Here is a 20,681-nt window from a genome sequence, read left to right on the forward strand (position 1 = left end):
AGCTGTGCCAGCCTCAGCCTCACTGAGCATGACTACAAGAAACAAAAGCATATATCTATCTATCTATCTATCTATCTATGTAGGGTATATCAGTGTGCGGTATCCTGCCTCCTACAGGGATATATGGAAACAGAAAAATGATCCACTTGTTCTTTGCCATGAAAGCCACATAAGCCATTAGTTGTCAAATGCTTGCATCTGGTTTTGACTTCTAGAGCGCTATATGGTTTCAGTCCTCTCTATCTTTAAAACAAGAAGGACTGTTTTAACAGTGTGAGCTAGAATCAATTTACCTTTGGAAAAAAAACCCTCTGTCACTGATAGTCCTTTCTTTAGTTCTAGTTAGAGAAACATGCATTTTTTAAACCAATGGCCATGGATCTAACCTCTGCATAATGGGCATGTGATTTTTCTATAATAGTTTCATCTGCTCAACAGGAGTTCTCATTACCTGCTGACCTTTAGGAATTCTAAAAGACTCATCTACGCATAGAAGGTAATATTGAGTTTTCTTTTCTCTGGGAGCACAAAGAAAGGCTAGGCAGGGAGAGGGGTTTGTTCCTTCCAGTTATTCATTTAACAGCTATTTTTAAATTGCATGTGCTAAAGAATGTTAATAGCATAATTTCTAAAATGTGAAAAATATATGAAATAAAAGAATGACAACATACACATTGTGCAGGAGGCACAGAATTGTCCAAATCCAAATAATTGCTGCCTGATTATTTGTAGTTTACAATAATATTTTTAGTATGAAAATAGTACCACTGGGACTGTACAGCTCTTACCCCTTCTGCATTTTCACATTTGTACAGCCCCATTTCAGACATCTGCAGACAAATGTGCTTTCAGTTACAAATGAGATTTTTAATCCAATTTTATCACTCTCCCTGGGCCAAATTCTGCTTATTCTTCCTGCACAACTGAATAGGCAGTACACATCCTGCACATGTCCTGAATAGGCAATGCTTCTTGCAACTCTATGCACAGTATAGGAAGAGGTCCAGAGGGTCCCCAGCAGGTCACCCCCTAAATCCTCATGGGTCCAGGAAAGTGTGTGTGTGTGTGTGTGTGTGTGTGTGTGTCCCTGTATCAATTGTATGTTTGTCTTAAATTAGATCATAGGTGGTACTCTACATTCTGTTAATTAAACAGGCCACACAGATGCCCTTTTCATCCCCGGGAGAGGAACAGTCTGGGCATAGCAGCAGACCCTTGTGCCTGCTCTCTGATTAGCTATTCATTGTGATATGCTTTACTGTGTCAGACAGGTTGTGGACCTTAGGTCCAACATTAGTTATATAATGTATCAAGAGCATAATGTTGAACACCAAGCTCACACCACTGACAATGGCAGGACTTCTGCAAGGAGTCAGTATCTGATAAGAAGAGAGCTCAAACTGCAACCAGTACCTCCGCACTGGACCCCCCAGAGGAAGATGAAGTCCCTTCACTTACTTTGTTGTGAGCTGTAGCCCAGTGGTTTGCTGATAACAGAGCCATTGCTGTTTTGTTCAGGTAAAGGTTTGGTTAAGCCTGGTCCTCAGAAACTTTTCTTTGTCTCCCTTTTCCTCTCCCTTTCTCTGAGAAAGGGCAGAAAGGGGAATTGTAAGAGGATGCTGGGCTGGATGAACCTATAGTCTGACCCAGTATGGCATCTCTTAGTTTCCCCAATCTTACAAGTAGTTATGAGTAGACAGCACATTCTCATGACTTTAGATGGTGGGATTCTAAAAAAAGCAATAAACACTTGTAATAAAGTCACACAAGTTGGCCATACCTGGAAAAAGCAAACAAACATTTTAAGAGGAGAATACATTCTATATTTTTTTCCTGCTCCACCTGAATGTTATAATTTAACATAGATTTATTCAGTTACAAACAAAATACTTTGTCAAGAGAAAATATATCACAAAATGGAAGGTAAAGGATGTAATTTTAAGTACACATGCTGTTTTAGTAGTGATTCCCTTTCCTGTTACTGTTGAGTGGTTCATGAACTCTAAGATCTCCACTTATAATCTTTATCGCATTCAACTATAAACTCATTAGTCTACGTCAATATGACAAGCTGTCTATTTTGTCTTTTTCAGCTGCTCCAATTTCAGCTAATAAATTATCTTTTTTATTTCACTTCCATGAGTCAGCATAAGTAATGTGGGACTTCAGCCAGTTTGCAAGTTGCAGTCATTTGGCCAGTGGCAACATATGACAGCCTACATTTTGATCATCTGACTTAACCAATCAATCTTTTTTAAATATTTTTTTTTCTTCTGGACACACAGCTGTGAGTCCCTGTGTAACTCAAGGGCTATCCTGTATTTTAGGATTAGCTATATTTTTCATTTCCAACAAGTAAAAACAATATATATCTGCAAATCCCCTACTTGTAACTCTGCTTCTTCAAATAGTTAATATTAAATTAAAACCGCAGTATTTTCCCCTCAAAATATCAGATTCTTTATCTTTAACAAAATAACTTTATTTTCAAACAAAAATTATGACAGTAGATCCTGACTTTCATAAGTGGAGGCATTGCATGAAGAATTGTTGAGGTTACCCAATGCACACAGATAGCTAATTAGAGGCAGGTGTACATGCATGGGTGTGTGTACATATGCACGTGCACATTTGTGCATAGCCTTATGCATGGTATTATAGTAATATTACATTTTAGGCACAAGTGCATGTGTAAGGAAATCTTGCCCCAAAGGGCAGAGCAAAATTGTGAAAAAAAACCACAAAACAAAACCCTCTTTCCCAAGGATTTTAGTAGAAAAAGCCCAGGAATTGGAAAGTTAATTTGATTATATTTCAGCACAAACAGAATTAAAAATATGGATCCAATTTTCTGCAAATGGTAGATTTTCTGCTTGGTGGTGGATTTCATTTAGATTAAAAATCAAGCGGTATTTCTTCTACTAGTCACTGTCACGAGGAACAAAACTAGGCTTAAATCACAAACAGTTCCTCTTAAGCCTTATTCTTATCACTATTTCTTGGTTCCACTTCCTAACCAATTTGATTGTCTATGCACTCATGGTGACTCACTGGAAAGAATATGCATACATAGTTTATGCAAATTATGCTCTCTTACCACACTCTTCTGTTCACCAATAGCTGGGAGTATACAGAACTTTGCTACCCCAGAAGTTTACAGATATAACTCTAAAAGCAATATATATACACACTAGATAGCACAGATAGAAATTTAGATGGATGCATAAAACATATATAAGCTTTAAAAATGTTATATTTCAAATAGGTTTCATCTTAATAAGCTTTAAATAACTTTTGCCATCAAGATGAGGATTCCAAAGGATCGGGTGTTTCAACATAACCAATTCCAAAATAGAAACATTACTATAACTGGATTTTTTAAAGGAAAAAAATGAGATGATTAAATTGATCAATTGAACTACTATTTCATTTTGTAGGTTAAAAATACTGAGGTTTTCTTTTTCCAAGTTTCATAGGATTTTAATATCAACTACCCATAAACTCACTAGTCTGACATAATGTCTTCTTAAGTGTCCCAGCTGCCTGCGGAGGGTTCAGGATTGAGAGTATGGTCGGGGGTAGAAAGGTAAGAAAGGTTTATTGACTTAAGAAAAACACAACTACATGTAGTAATAAGACAAACAATGACAGACAAAAACAATTCACATGGGCAACTTATCAGCAGTCCCCTCTGATGCCTGATGCACAGCAAGTTTCTCTTTCCACAAAGTTCGGCAAAGTCGGTGTCCCCGATCAGCGCTGTATGAGAGGTACCGGGAAGGACCCTGGAATGCAGTTCTTGGGCTCCTCCAGGTCCATGGGCCCACTGATCCAGGCCAACAGCTAACTAATCCTTTTCACAGAGCTGTATCTTCCTTCAGAATGGTTTCCAGATATTTCAACTAATTTATAGCTTCTGAATGGTTTTGATAACATACAACCACTCAGATTCTTTTTACTTCAACTGTCCTTAGACTGACCAATAGCATTACAAGCTTTGCATTCCTTTGATAAGGTAATTTTAACTATGCCACAGGGCCTTACTACTTCAAGGCTTTGCTAAATTTACTAGGCCTTACTTTATACAAGGCCTTACTACATCTTAAATTTTAATTAGGCTCTTGGCAACAACATATAGCTTTATATCTAAACAAATACAGAAAAAAAACACTTAGTCTAATCTTCATAGAGCCTTCAGCAAGCACCTTTATCTCACAGACATAATTTCAGCTGTCACACCTAAGAACTTTCAGACAGATAAGATGCTGCCCATTTACCAAAAAATATGCCCAGGTACCCAGAGACCAGACTGGTACTTTGCTATAGAATGCAAAACAATGAATATTAACATTTCAGATTTAAATAGAACTGTTTTAAACTTATGACCACTATCACTAAGGATAACCTTGTGCAAAACAGGAGCCATACACCAGATCATATAACTCCAACTTCATGCACAGAGGGCTCTCTAAGGCAGAGTGGACGTGGACAAAGTCCATGAAGCATAAGAATCAAGAATGAGGCTAAGATCCACCTCTTCAGGGTCATTCAACCATCGTAGGGAAGACTGATATCTAGAATTTCCAAAACTGATCACCGTGGGGAAAGAAGAAGTTATATTGACCACATGGGAAAATATGAAATCTGACAACGTAAAATCCAGCATATTGCCCACCCCCGTCCCACCTCTGCCTGCAACAACGCCACTGACTTGAGAGGCAAGGACAGGGCAGCATGGTACAGCTGTGGTATCACTATTCAGGCATCTAAGGAAGTCAGTGGCCCATTAATGACCTATTGTTCTTTACTTCACAGGTGTTAACAATCGTCTCCCCTTTTTAATGCTCATTTCCTTAATCATTCTAACCTATTTTCAGAAAATTTGGCTGTCTGCTAAGGCTTCCTATTTCACAACTTGTGCAACTCTTCCTTCTCACCTGGGACACTTGTTTTAATTTTCACTGGCCGGCCAGGACCAACCTCTCAAATCCAGGACTGCCATAGCCAAATTGAGACATATGGTCAACCTACCTGTACAACACTGTTAAGAAGACACTCTGTACTGGTAGAACAGCATTACCTGCTTCCTTGCCTGTGATTTCAGCTTTTACTCTACTACACTCAAGAAGATAACACATATAGACCTTCCCAAATCCTGCCATATTAAATATAGTATTTTCTTTTTTTTTTCTAGTTTACATTTGTTTCTTAAATAAAAGGGATTTATATTTCTATGACATGGAATTTCTCTGCTTTCAGGGCACTACTTGTCCCCAGGGAAAGCCCAAGCCATGCACGCTTTGGCATGGGGGAAGTTATTCCAGATGGGGGAGGGGAGGCTGGCCCCAGCAGACTTACCTGGGGTCCTGGTGGTCTTCTTGGGGCTGCAGCAGTGGTGATGCCACTGCACGGAGCCTGGCCAGCAGCCACAGCGCAGCTGTGGGCAGCCTTGTCCACTTTTCAGCAGCACACATTGCCTGTGCGTTTGCTGCTCCGCTTTTATTTTCCATGGGATTTTTTGACCCCTGGGTATATAACTCTTGAGATGAGACATATGCTTTAGCCACATACTCTTAGATATCTTGTAGGTAGACTGAGATCTGTTCATACGTGTTCAGTGATAGGTATCCACTAAGTGAGGACTAACCTCTTCTCCCTTGAATTGTACAACGGGTGGAGATCTGTACTGTTTTTCTAGTTGTCTGTTAGATTCCCTATCTCCTTGGACCATTTGGCAACACATTGGGATAGGGGCTAGCACATGTGTTGTGAAAAATCAGGACTGTAAATAATGGGGAAATTTTCCTCAAGCACTCAGAGATTGGAGTTAGCCTATAAAAAAAAATCCAAGGGCTCCACATGCAGGAAATGCAGTTAAGGCTAATATCTCTGAAAATGGGATGTGTAATTTATGGTAGACAGCATTTTCTCCGATCCCTCAGTCTGCACCTACTATCTAGATCAGGGGTTGGAAACCCCCCAGCATGTGTGACAGAGCGTGGCACACAGAGACAATTTTCTTGGCACATGAGCTTCAGGGCAGACAGTGGGAGGGGGCGGGGGCTGCACTGCCATAACAAAGATCGGGTTTCTTGCAGCTCCCCTGCCGTGTGCCCAGAAGTGCACATTCACCTGCCACCAGCAACGAGGTGGGCCGGGACCCTGCAGACCCTGATGCAGCTGCTTGCAGCCTCTCTACTGCCTTCTGGGAGCAGCCCAGGCTCCATGGTGGGGGCAAGGGCAATGCCCCATGCTGCTTGTCAAAAGAGATAAGACTGAGTGTAAATGTTATAATTGTTATTAAAAGACTTGAATAAATAAAAATAGTTCAAGAAAGGTACTACCAATTTTTAAATATTATTAATATTTAAATCAAGGCACCACCACTACTAAATCAAGACCTAATCAGCAAATCAACAAGTTCCTCTCAATACTGGATTGGAATTTAATCCTCATTTATACCTAAGAAAATCAATCAAATACTAAGTAGAAGCTGCTCCAATTATAAATGCCAATTACATTTTAGCAAAGTCAACTGAATGTTTAAACAGTTAAGGGTCTTAATACTGAAACTAAGTTATCATCTAATGTCTACATCATAACCTTATAGCCAGGTTTCAGATCTTCTGTAGTAGATATAACAGAGAACTTATTAGGAGTATTCTTTTGAAAGCAAGCTGAGTAACTCTTACTTACCAGAAACAGAAGATGACAGTGAAACAGAATGTATTTTACTATTTAGGCTGTTTAGACCTAGGGAGCACTTCTTTCAGAAATGCTGCACATGTGAATGTTATGGGTGTGAGAAAGGAGAGATGGAGGCTATCCTAGCCCAGCTTTGCAGGCCCTAACCACTGGTTTATGGGCTACACAAAGTGGCAGATGTGTGTTCCAACCCCAGATGGATGAATAGGATCCTGAATTCAGGTTTAAACTTCTTAAGCATGTGCCCTTAACAGTTGGGTACTGGGCAAAAGGTAAGTGGATAGGTCCTTCTCACTTTTTATGACTTTAATGTCTTAAGGGTAGGATGAAGTCTTATTATGAAGGTAGACATAATTTAAGATTTTTCAGGAACTCAAGCAAGGTGAAAGGACATACCAAGTGGCTGCAGGACGTGTGCACCTATCACTGGTCTCATTCCAAGGGGATCTATGTATTAGGGAGCAGTGGAAGAATTGATTCAAGCTTTTGCTCATCTGTGATGAGATTTTCTGGTCTGGCTTAGAGCAGTATCACTGGGTAAAAACCAAGAAAATACCAGTGTAAATTATAGGCAAATGGTAGAGCCAAATTACATTGTCATATTCCTGGCAACCCTACTGAATGTAATGAATTTGCCAGCGGTATAAATCCATGCACAAGTAAATTCTTTCCTTGTAAATGACATTTATGGTACAATGATTTTTCTTTATATCCTATTTATACACTTGATACAGATACAAATATTCCATTAACCCTTTATGCTAGGCAATTTTGTGCTTTGGGAACAGAGACTTAGTTAAATGGCCTGGGAAAAAAAGAAACCCTGCATATATAGCAGGTTCATCTAAAATTAAAACTCCGAAGTAAACTATTCCAAGCCTTTTGTGGAGACCAGTTTTAATTTTGCATTATTCCCCATCCAAAGAGTGTCCACACTTGTGCAAAGCCCCTTAGGAAGAGCTCTATTTGTGCATGTCACACTATCAAGTTGGGCTCAGGAGTGGATTAGTTAACATAGTTGTTTATTCATCATGATGGTATCACAAATTCAAATCAAAGAAATCAAAGAAAGGCAAGGATATATATGTGCCGCATCCAGAAACAATGAAATGACTGATTACTTATTGCTCACATTACTATCACAGAATAGGAGGGGTCCACAAGGGGCATCTCATCCACTTCCCCTCCCCCTCCTCCCTGCTGAGGTGTAGGATCTCCCATTCCTTGGCCATCTCAGACAGATACTCATCTAGCCTCTTCTAAAATCCACAACATCCTTACTCAGTATTTTCCATTGTGCTGTTGTTCTTACAGTGAAGACGTTATTCCTGACATTTGATCCAAGCCTCCTTGCTACAGTTTAAACACACCCCCTCATGCCTATGGCAAGAAAAACACTATATTTCTCCATTTTCTTTATAACAGCCTTTCAACTATCTAAAAGCTAATGTGAGTACCAATAAGTAGCCTGCCAACCCCCACACTCCACTCTCCTTTTCCCCAAACTAAACATACCTACTTCCTTCAACCTTTCTTCATATGAACATACCAAGCTTTACTGTTTTTATTTTTAATTTTGTTTATTTAATCATAAAAACTACAAGTACCAAAACCCCCCGTTTCCCTAACAGTAGATTCAGCAGATGATAATGGAATTATGACCAATAAGCAGCATTTAATACTTGTTTATATGCAGATAACAATTCAACTTATCTAGCCAGCAAGTCAAAGCAACAAAAAGACTCTTCATACCCTAATCTACCCTCCTTTCTCCAAAACCCCTTTCAAATAAATAGCTTTTTCAGAATGCCTGGTCTGTAATGGAGACATAAGGAGATTTGGGGATCTATGCATCAGGGCCACATGAGCATCAGTAAAACCCTTCATTACTGTATATGCCAATTGCTCAAGTGATTTAAGCAGAGCATGTCAGAAATCCATTAAATTTCAATAAGGGATGGAATCTGTAGTACCCAAGCTAGCCTAGAAGATCTATTTTCTGTTACATAAATACCAAACAGAATAGGATGAAGAAAGGCACTCAGATAGCAGAAAGAAAAAAAAAACCCAAACCCTTTTAAGCAGCTCTTGAGCCAGTCAATATTTCTATGCTACATGTTTTCTATTACACCCCACATGTACTAATGATAGATTAACAAACCACATAGGTGGAAGTGGGAGTTGGAAAGCCAATTAGATACTGCGAATTTTCCCCAATGTGTCAAAATAATGGAAGCGGCTGTGCTAAATAACATTGTGCTGATCTGCTATGGAAAATGAGTAACTAATAACCCTTGATGCTTTTCTCAGGGTATGCTTGTTGCAAACTGAGCAGCAGGGTGGTGTGTGTGTACAAAATGTGCACTGGATAGCCATCTCTCAAATGATTGCTATCACTGTTCAAGGTCCACCTCCAGTCTTCCACTTAATAAAGAACACTTTGTATATACAGCTCGCAGAGAAGGACACCTTCACAGCTAGATTCTTTCCTGTGCCAGATTCATGCCCCTGACGTAATTTCAAGCAAAGGCTGAAATGCTCTGAGGCAAGGGGCTGATGTATCTTTAGACTGTTGCATACCATGTTACTAGGCTGAGTGTGTGGGTGTGTGTGTGTGTGTGTGTGTGTGTGTGCACGCGTGCATGCATACACACACGTATGTACCAACACAGAGCCTAACTCTGATAAAAATCGGATTGGGAATTTTTTGCTGGGGTATTTTTACCTAACAGAAGATTCTTTTTTTTTTCTTTCTCCCCACAAAAACATCAACATTTTCGATGGGGCAAAAAACCCAACCGATTTTGCCATATTAATCATTTTTCTCAATAGGAAAAGCTAAATCGTAGCTCTTTGGAAAGGCTTTTGTTGGTTTCACTTTGTGCCCTAAGCCTGCAAGTGAAATTGATACAAACCTTTGGGAAAGACGACAACCAACTGAGAATCCCAACTGTCAGGCTCTCCAACAGCTGAAGGGAAGTGAAGGGGTTGAGGGCCTTGGCTTTCTGCAGGTCCTGCAGCCTTTCCATCTCTCCGACTGACAGCCAGGAGGGGTCATGGGAAAGGCAGGCAGCTCTGGCAGGCAGCTTGGAAGGCTCCTTGTCAATGTCACATTCTGTCCGCAGCGAGAAAATGTAATTACCGGGAGCCTTGTAAGGCTGGCTGCCAGGGAGCCCAAACATTGCACTGTAGTTCTCCCAAAATGGGATTTTTTTTCTGGAAAATCCATTCATCCTGTTTCAGGCAAAAATATTGCAACAGCATGAATTTATTTGAAAAGGGGGCTTCCCTTTTTCTGACTGCTCCTATATGGGTGGTAGTTCTATAATTTACCATGCAAATGCCAGTTGTTTGTGCTGCCTAAGCAAACAAAGGGTCATTAAGCAAGAGAAAAATCTCACCATTGTTAGGTCTTCTCCAAGCCTAACATACCTGAAAGACTGTGGTATACCTCTTGAAAGGGCTGAAAAATCCCATGAGAAGGTTCTTTTTCAAACAGAAAGTAAATCACTGAAATATGCTGACAGTGCGCATAGGTGCCACGTAAAGGTGAGATGTAAGCCCACTATACATCCAACGCAAATATTGCTGTGGCCCTATACAGTTCCTGCTTCTAAGTAGTGTATCTGCAAGTATTTAGCTACATTTGAGTCACTTTGTAAACAGCAATAAGGGCTTTACTTCAGTCTTAAAAGGTGGGGGAGAGGGAAAGATCCAAAACTAGCCTTTGCCCTTAGCAAGATGGAGTGAAGGGAAGTTTAGCTCCCACGCTGCAATTTTAATTACTACCAAATCAAAGTTGTACATCAGATATGGGATTTTTCTTTCTGAATCAAAAGGACAGCAGCAAAGCGACCAGCTTCATGCTAATGGAAGGAAGAACACTGCCTAGGAAACAAGAGATCTAAGAATGCATTTGAAAATAACAATGTTAGGAATATCTGTACGATGTGCAGCAGTACTGTATTAGGCAGAGGTGAGAGAAGCCAGTCTAGGACTTGGCTGACACCTCAGTCTATAGAAAGCTAACAAGACAGGCAGAATCCTTATCTAGTATTGATATTTCAGGGTCAGAAATAAAGGGAAGTTCTCCCTTTATTAATCTGATCTTCCACAGGGAGAGGTACTTGTATAATGAGAGGCCCTTATATTTTTATAATAACTATTACCACTTACTGGATACCTGTGGTTAAAAAGCAGCTCTATTTTACAGACTGAAAGCTTAATTTTGTAACCATTTACAAATTGCTGACTTGATGATGCTCACCTGTTATGGAAATGATCCATGATAGACAAAGACTGAGAATACAAATGATAAAAAGCTTAACAGTAAGTGGGTCCATGGCTATACAGATCTTTGCAAACAACATCTAAGAAGAATGACTTCTCTGACCCAGGACTTTCATACACATTAGTGAAATGTTAGAATTGGAATTCATACATCAAAACTGGCTTCATTAAAAAATTATGCTTTTCCCTAAAAAATCTAATTTCTACAGAAAAAAATCCTCTTTTTTCATTACAATCTTTTGGTCTTTCAAGATTTTACCAAACATGTCCACATTTCTGTTTTGTTTTCTATAGTTTTAAACGCAACCAAAAAAAAATTGGATCGCTACTATGGATCTTGTTATAGGCCACCATTCTTCTAAACCAAGGGTGGACAAAATGCAGCCTGCAGACCAGATATGGCTTTCTAAATGAGTCTATCTGGACCAAGGCTGCTCCTCTGAAGGGGAATTGTATCCAGCCCACAGCCGCTCTGGCTTTCAGTGCCTCTCTCCCTTCCCCATGCCGTAGCCAGCTACAGCAGCAACAGCTACTTTCCTCCCTGGCCCAGCCTGCCCCGTCCCATCCCTCACCCCACAGTGTAAGCTCCAAGGCAGGGGGCATTGAGCTCCTGTCCAAGCCTCGCTGGGCAGAAGCCATCTGAGCACAGCTCTGACCCTGCAGGCATTTGCAGACCAGACAGCCCAGTCCCTGGCATGTTGAAGCTCAGGTAAGGTTTTCTCCACTGGTGGGGATTGGGGTGCAGGCGGAAGAAAGCCAGGAGCCAGAGGTTATCTGGGCCTGCCACACTAGGTTGTGACCTGGTAGGGCTGCAGGCATCACTAATGCAGTGTCATGCTGTGTTCCCATGCAATGCATCAGGCTGTGCCACCCCATGGCGCATACCTACCCAGTCCTGCATGACCCCCCAAGTCCCTGGCATGCAGCTGGGCGGGTCCAGCAGGAGCTGGACCAGCCGCACCCACATGGCCCAAAGCAGCACATGGGACCGCAGTGTAGTACTGGCCTGGCCCAGCCCCGCTGCATACTAGGGACTTGAGGCAAGGGAGGGGGTGCAGGGGGAATGGAGAAACAGAGCAGCACCAGCCTGGTTAAGCCCGGACACCCGCAGATCCTGGTCCCATTCTCCTTGTATCCCCCACCCTACCCCAAGTTCCTGGCACATGGCTGGACTGGGCCAGGACGGTGCTGCACCGTGTTCCCATTTGCCGCTTCAGGCCCCACGGGTGCAGCTGGTGCAGGTCCTACCAGACCTAGCCACATGCTGGGGACTCGGGGTGGGGGAGCAGGTGCCTGGAGAAGGGGGCCAGGAAATGCAGGTTATCCAGGCTTGGCTGGGCCAGTGCTGTGCTGTGTTCTCCCTTTTTCCCTGTACTCCCTCCCCTGCTCCAAGTCCCTGGCACATGACCAGGCTGGACTGGGCCAGGTCGGGCCATGCCAAAACTGCACTGTGTTCCTGCGAGTTTGGTAAGCTGTTTGGTGCTAACCCAGGCCATGACCACCAGCTCACCAAATCTCCATAAGTGGCCCTCTGGCCCAAATAATTGCCCATCCCTGTTCTAAAACCTCTTTTCATATTGCTCCTACACTTAAAAGCGGTGCATATATGTTCTCCTCATTTCAGAAAGTTCATCAGCACCACAAGATACCCATTTTAAAATGCTGTTCCTGACTCAGGGTTCCATATTCCCTCTTACTTGTTGAAAACAAATTGGGGAAGACTAGCACAGGAGGTGTAAAGGCAGAAATTTTCCCCAAGCCAGTCCCAGGCTGAGAGTGGGCTGGCTCCACAGGCTGCGGTTTGCTGACAGAGAGGAATTGCTGCTGCAGGCTGTTGAGGGCCAGTGCCTATAATGGCTAATGCTATAATCCTATAATGGAGGTATACCATAATATAATGGATAATGCTATAATCCTATAATGGAACTATACCAATGCTATAATGGAGGTATACTGGTATGAAGGGGACCTGTCATCAGTATTCATTTATGGACATCTTATTACAAAGAGGAAGTATTACAAAATGATGAAAACTGGTGGCCCAGAAGGAAGAGTCAGAATGTATGTGTACTGCAACTCCCACTCATTCAGGATCATACAGAGTAATTAGCATGATGTAATGACTACAATATTAGGAAAATATGTTGCCTTTTTGGAGCCTAAGGCAAAGTTTACTTATTCATTGTCTGAGACTAAAAGGGAAGAAGTCTCCAGCATCAATATAGACACTTGAAATATTTTGCTAGAGGCTAATTTATAAATAACTGACATTAATTAGGAACATCTAAGAGATGAACAGTGCATCACCTTAGATATTTACCTACTGCAATTAATAAGGCTCATTATTTTATGCTGTGGTATTGAGTCCCAGCTTACAGTTTTTTAAAGTGGAAGCAAATGCAGAAGCAAATCTTTAAGAGGCCCCTTTTTCCTGATTACACCAATGGTACGGAAACAGAATACACATCCTTGCCGACAGGCCAGTGATACATCCCTCTTCTAGAACTAGGATTGAGCAGGCACCACATGGCCACCCAGGCCAGAAAAGGGAAGGGCCTACCCAGCCTATATACACTTAAAAGGACTTCAGTCTCCCTTGGGGTAGGCACTACTGAAGGGCGCTGCTTGGGGTGGACTCTCTCGTAGGGACAAGAAAAGGGAGTTTTATTGTTTTGACAGATGGAGGTACAGCCTTGGGAAGGACTGTAGAAGTGGGGAAAGAACTCCTCTAAAGGCAGGGCAGGGGAGTAGACCAAGTAGAAGAGCCATAGCATCCCTCTATCCCCTGTGAAAGAGGGAGGTATGGGCTTGGGAGGGATAGTAAATTGAGGTGAGAGGTCCCAGGTGTGAGGCGGGGGAGTGTGTGGTAGTAGGTAGGTATGGGAGGAAATATGGGGAATAAATTATTGTTTTCCTTATGGAGGTAGTGAGTAGGGGTTGGGAAGTGAGGTTGGGTTGTATGAGAAGGGACACTGTTCTAGGTAGCGGCAGGGAAGCAGGAGTGGGAGGATGACGGTGAGGTGGATGGCTTTTGAAATTTTTTTTTGTGGGGGGGTGATGTTTGCTTCATTAGTCTCTCATTTGGATATTTTTTATGTTTTGTGTTATTTATTTTTTCAGATGGGCAGTGTATGAAACCAATAAATAGGCACAAGGCTGTTCTTCACCCCCTCTCCCCCCAATTCCACAGTCCTTGAAGGACATGGCAGCTTGTCTTTTCTGATGAGCAAGTTTGTGGTCCCACTCTCCCTTTACTCAAGTCTTCTCTTTCCTTCTGATACAGCTCCATTTCTTTTACCCTTCTCTGCCTCTATTGTCTCCATATTCTCTGCCTCCTTCTTATTTCCTTTATTTCTATCCTCAAATGTTTTTCTCTTGAGACACCAGGATTCAGTATCCTATTATACCACCTACTTCCTATGTTACTATAAACAATCTCTGCAAAATGGGGGCTGGACCCAATGATCTTCTGAGGTCCCTTCCAGCCTATAGTCTATGAATCTATGAATAAACAGAGCTTCTCAACTCCAGATGGGCCTTGTCATTAAAGACTGTGGCACGATGAGTTACTACAATATGGGCTTCAAATGAGTAGCATACAGTCCCCCTTCATGTACTTGTTTCCCAATTTATCATGCCTCCTATTGGTGACCTAGGAGCAATGGGAAAGTAAGGAAAAATTTACCATGCATGGCCTTCTCTGGTACTCATCTGACTGTCTCCCATCTCAGCCCAGTGGTTGCACAAGACTGGCATTCTTTTAATAAAATTTAAGCATCAGTGTCAGACAGCAGTACTTGGGACAGTGCCCAGGGATAGATTACACAGCACAGGACAGTCTGGCAAAAATGGAACTGTTGGCAGGGTATGTGCCTGAAGCTCTGAAAACTACATTACTCAGCCTCATGCATGTGTTAGAAAAGCACAATAAGAAACCCAAATTGAATGTCTTAATTGCATCATGGATCAAAACCAAGCTCTGTCTATTTCATAATCATGAACAACAATAAAGCAGTGTCATATTTAGACTTAAAAGGAAACAGCTGTTAAAATAACTGCTGCACTAAGTATTTATATATCCTTCCCAATACTATGGTATTTGGGAACCTCACAGTCTAAATGTAGTGATATTCCAAGCACCCCAAAGTGGAAGAGATGGGGAACTGAAATAAGGGAGAGAAAAGAAAGGAACTCAGGCCTGATAATACTGAATGTTCAACCACCCAAAACATAACACAGGGGATCTGGGAGTTAATCTCACAAAGCCAGGTTAGGTACCTATGACTGCCTATACATGTGCTCAGAGGTGGGGGAGGGGGGTGCATTTTAATTACAGCAGTTCCCGGACAGCTGCTCTAATCAAAACAGTTCACCACCATGTATAGTAAGGCACCCCCCCCCCCATTTAAAATGGCCACAGGGGCACTTTAAATATAGCTCATTCAATGAGCTTTAGTTAAAATGCCCCAATGGCTATTTTGACGTGCGGGGTGGGGGGAGGGGGTTAATATACCTGACAGTGAGGCTATGCTGGAGCATTCTAATTAGAACACAGAGCAGACTGCTCACCCTTGAGGCCTCCACCCAGGTCTGGGGTTGGTGCTATGGGGACTGCAGCTTGCAAGGTCCTTCCAGTGATGGCCAGGTTGGGGAGTACCTGTGGTGTGAGCAGTGCCACCTGATGGTGTCACTTAGGGAACATGCAAGGGAGTTACAGGCGGTGGTAAGGCTCTGAAGCAACCTCTGCCATGAGGCATTCATCAATTCAATGCTGGAGGAAACATCTGGGACTTCAGAGGAAGAAATACCAGACAGTGTTAGAGAAGAGAGAGGACATGGATACCCAAGAGGGTGGAAGATGGAGGTTTGTGACATCTGGCAGCAAGCAGAGATCTTTCACCTCTACCTGCAGTGGTTCATCCAGAGAATAGATATGCAGCCCTAGCAGCACAAAGAGAGGAGCACATTTCATTGGTGGAGGAAGACAGGCCAGGCCTCACCAAAGTGGGAAGGATTGAGATGACTGCCACCAAGAAGTGATAAGTAGTGTTGGTTGCGGATTCCCTTCTGTGGGGGATGAAGGAAGCCATCTGCCCACATGACCTCTTGCCTTGGGAGGTCTGCTGCTTGCAAGTTGAGTGGCCCAGCAGTCAGTCCCTGGGCCAGTTTTGTTTAGTATCTTCATCAGGACCTGGAAGATGGCATAGAGTGCACCCTCAGCAAGTTTGCAGATGACATCAAGCTGCATGGAGTAGTAGATATCCTGGAGGGTAGGGCTAGGATTCAGGGTGACCTAGATTGGGCCAAAAGAATATCATGAGGTTCAACAAGGACAAGTGCAAAATCCTGTAGTTGGGATAGAACAATACCATGCACCAGTACAGGCTGGGGGCTGACTGGCTGGGCAGCAGCTCTGCAGAAGAGGACCTGCAGGTTACAGTGGACAAGAAGTTGAATGAGCCAGCAGCGTGCCCTTATTGCCAAGAAGGTTAATAGCAACAAGGGTACACTGCTGGCTCATTCAGCTGCACTGGTAGCAGTGTTGCCAGTAGGTCAAGGGAAGTGATTATTTCCCTCTCTTCAGCACCGGTAAGGCCACATCTGGAGTACAGTGTTCAGTTTTGGGCCCCCCACTACAGAAGGGATGTGGACAAATTGGAGTCCAGCAGAAGGTGTCAAAAATTTTGGGGGGCTAAGGCACATGATTTCTGTGGAAAGATGGAGGAAACTGGGCTTATTTAGTCTAGAGAAGAGGATACTGAGAGGGGATTTAATAGCAACCTTCAACTACAGGTTTCTGTTGCGAACCACTGGGGTTAGGTTCCTGAAAGTTCCTGTGGTTGGCATAACCGTGGTTGGCAAGACAAAAGGCAGATGGGAAAAATGGCAGATGGTGGGCTAATGTGCAGCCATGGAAAACCATGGTTACTCAAAACTGTATACCGTGGTAGCCAAAATGGTATATAGAATATTAAGCATGGATACTCAAAACCAGGTACAGGTTGCCCTTGCCAACCATGAAGCGGGGTTCAAAAGAGGATGGAGCTAGACTGTTCTCAGTGGTGGCAGATGACAGAACAAGTAGCAATGGTTTCAAGTTACAGCAAGGAAAGTTTAGGTTAGATATTAGGAAGAATTTTCTTACTAGAGGGGTAGTAAAATATGGGAGAGGTTACCCAGAGAGGTGGTGGAAGTTCCATCTTTGGAGATTTTCAAATCCCAGCTAGACAAAGCTTTGGCTGGGATGATCTAGTTGAAGATGGTCCTGCTTTGAGCAGGGGTTAGACTAGATGAACTTCTGAGGTCCTTTCTAACCCTAACCTTGCTATGAGTGCTGTGACCCCACTCCTTACCTCCATCCAAGGATCTATGTGGGACCTGTGCAGGTGAATATATTCATAGAGGATGTGGGAAAAGGTGTGAAAGAGTGAATGAACTGGCCAAGAATAGGTATGGCATTCTCTCTAGGCTCAACATGGCCCAGCCTAAATTTCTTCATGGATCTGGGCCCAGGTAGCTTGTCCAGTGTCATCAAGAACAGGACAGGGAATTCAATCTAAGGCTCAGAACCATTTAGTACCTGAACCATCCTCTCATTTTAATCCTGAAGCAATGGAAGCATTACTTGACAAGGGACAAAAATCACTTGTTCTCATAATTAGTAAACACAAATAATGATACAGAAGGAATGTGTTTCAGGAAGTGTCATCTGCTTTTAGAAGCAAGACACAACTAATGTAAGGGTTTAAAACATTGGCCCAATTCATCAATACCCTATACCTTGTATAGTCATTTACACCAATGCAGACAAAGCTAACCTATTTAACAATTTCTTTGCCTTCATTATTCTGAGCAGGGACCAGGTCACGCCCCCCACCAGGACCACCGTATGTCCCAGGGGAGGTTCACCCAGGCCTAGGGTCAGTGAAGATCTAGTCAGGGAACTTCTGAAGGGATTGGACGTATTTAGATCAGCTGGTCCTGATGATCTCCACCCCAGAGTGCTGAGGGAATTAGCAGAGGTCATTGTGGGACCCCTGGCACGGCTTTATGAGCACTCACGGTGCTCTGGTGTGGTGCCAGAGGACTGGAAAAGGTCCAATGTGATTCCCATTTTCAAAAAAGGGAGGAAGGAGGACCCAGGAAACTATACGCCCGTTAGTCTTACCTCGGTCCTGGGGAAGCTTTTTCAGAGAATTATCCTGGCACATGTCCACGAGGGGCCAGCAGGGGAGATTATGCTTACGGGCAACCAACATGGGTTCATTAGAGGCAGGTCCTGTCAGACCAACCTGGTGGCCTTCTATGACCAGGTCACAAAATCCTTAGATGCAGGGGTAGCAGTGGACGTAGTCTTTCTGGACTTTAGGAAGGCCTTCAACGCAGTCTCTCACCCCATTCTCATTAAGAAACTAGGGGACTGTGGCGTTGACACCTACACAGTCAATTGGGTCACTAACTGGCTGGAGGGTCACACCAAAAGTGGTGGTGGATGGGTCTTATTTGACCTGGAGGGATGTGGGCTGTGGGGTTACACAGGGCTCGGTCATTGGGCCCACACTGTTCAACATCTTCATCAGTGACTTGGACGAGGGGGTGAAAAGCACCCTGATAAAATTCACAGATGACACTAATATGTGGGGGGAAGTGGGCATGCTAGAAGGGAGGAATAGGCTATAATCGGACCTAGACAGGTTACAGGGGTGGGCAGATGAGAACAGGATGGGTTTCAACACTGACAAGTGCAGGGTATTGCACCGGGGGAGAAGAACCAGCAGCAGACCTACAGGCTGGGGAACTCCCTTCTCATCAGTGCAGAGGCAAAGAAGGATCTTGGAGTCATTATTGAGGCCAATATGAACATGGGCAGACAGTGTGAGGATGCGGTCAGGAAGGCCAACCGCACCTTGTCATGCATCCACAGATGCATCTCAAGCAGGTCCAAGGAGGTGATCCTCCCCTTCTATGCAACACTGGTCAGGCCACAGTTGGAGTACTGTGTCCAGTTCTGGGCGCTGCACTTCAGGAGGGATGTGGACAGCATCAAGAGGGTCCAGAGGAAGGCCACCCACATGATCAGGGGGCAGCACAGCAGGCCGCACGAGGAGAGGCTACGGGACCTGAACCTGTTCAGCCTCCACAAGAGAAGGCTAAGGGGGGATCTAGTGGCTATTTACAAACTAGTCAGAGGGGACCAGCAGGCATTGGGGGGGTCCCTGTTCCCCCGAGCACTACCAGGAGTGACTAGAAATAACGGTCACAAGCTGGCAGAGGGTAGATTCAGACTAGACATCAGGAGGCGCTACTTCATTGTCAGGGCAACTAGGATCTGGAACCAACTTTGGAGAGAAGTGGAGCTGGCTCCTACCCTTGGGGTCTTTAAGAGGAGGCTAGATGAACACGTTGGCAGGGTCATTTGACCCCAGTACTCTTTCCTGCCATGGCAGGGAGTCGGACTTGATGATCTACTCAGGTTCCTTCCAACCCTACAAACTATGAAACTATGAAAGCATGGTTACAGTACTACCAAATCAGACTGACAGCATTCCATAGCTAATTAATGCTGGGATAATTGGCTATACAACAAAGCAGGCCACTGAGTATATTGCACTATTTTCCATATCAAATGTGTTTTGTTTTTTTTAAAATGCACAGTGAGCAAGCATATAAAATACATTATACACAGATAAATCTAGCAAATTTGCCTTGGATGGCTGGGTTCATTTTAAACTGAGTTATAGATCTGTTGTCAGCCAAATTTGGGACACATTGGGCATGTCTACATGTGCAATTAATGTGTCTGAGCTTTCTGCACAGAAAATTTAGGCACATTAAACTGAGCCCAGGTGGGCATCTACACATGTGCCTAGGGCAGGAGCAAACTGAGCCCAAAAGGAACAGCCTAGTCTGAACTCCAGCCACAGCTGCCTGGGTACCAGCTGTGGGCTGGCAGGGAGCATGGGGGCAGCCTCAGGCTGGCAGTGGGCTCTAGGGACAGCCTTGGGCTGGCAGGGATCATGGGCGGTCAGGACTGGGGTCCTGGGGCAAGGAAAGAGCTGCCCCTTGCTCCAGAGGCAGCTCCTAGCAGCACAGAGCTGGGGACACTTCCTACCCTGCACCCTGGAGCTGGGGACTGGAGGTGGGGACAGAGCTGCCCCTGGAGCTGGGGACAGCTCCTACTCTGCCCCTAAGCTGAGCAGCAGTTGTGGCACCCTGCTGCCTGGGCTAACCTAGGAACAATTTGCTCCTGTGTGAAAATCTACACATGCGTTCAGGTGCATTAATGTAAAACACCATTGATTAGCACCCATATCTGTTGGTACTAGCAAATAATGCTTTACATTAATCTACTGCATAGTAATTTTCGTGCATGTGTAGACAGTGACACTTTACTGTGCATTAGGTTAGTCAATGGTTCAATATGGGTATTAGCTTAGATTAGAGGAGAAAGCTGATCAACTAACAAAGATAAAAATGGTGCACAGATCTCACTTACAGATGTATGGGTCACCACATCAGTGACTGTTGCTTTATGCCCACATGAAAATGTTAATAAAAGGAATATAAAATATTAATGAAACTATATCTTAAATAACTTATTTTACTGTATTTTCCACTACTTTAACCTTTGAAAAGTGATTTTTTTTTCCAAGTGAGTTTATAGCACTTGGGGGGGGGGGGGGGGG

Source organism: Alligator sinensis, unplaced genomic scaffold, assembly GCF_000455745.1.
Source record: "Alligator sinensis unplaced genomic scaffold, ASM45574v1 scaffold567_1, whole genome shotgun sequence".
NCBI lineage: Eukaryota > Metazoa > Chordata > Crocodylia > Alligatoridae > Alligator > Alligator sinensis.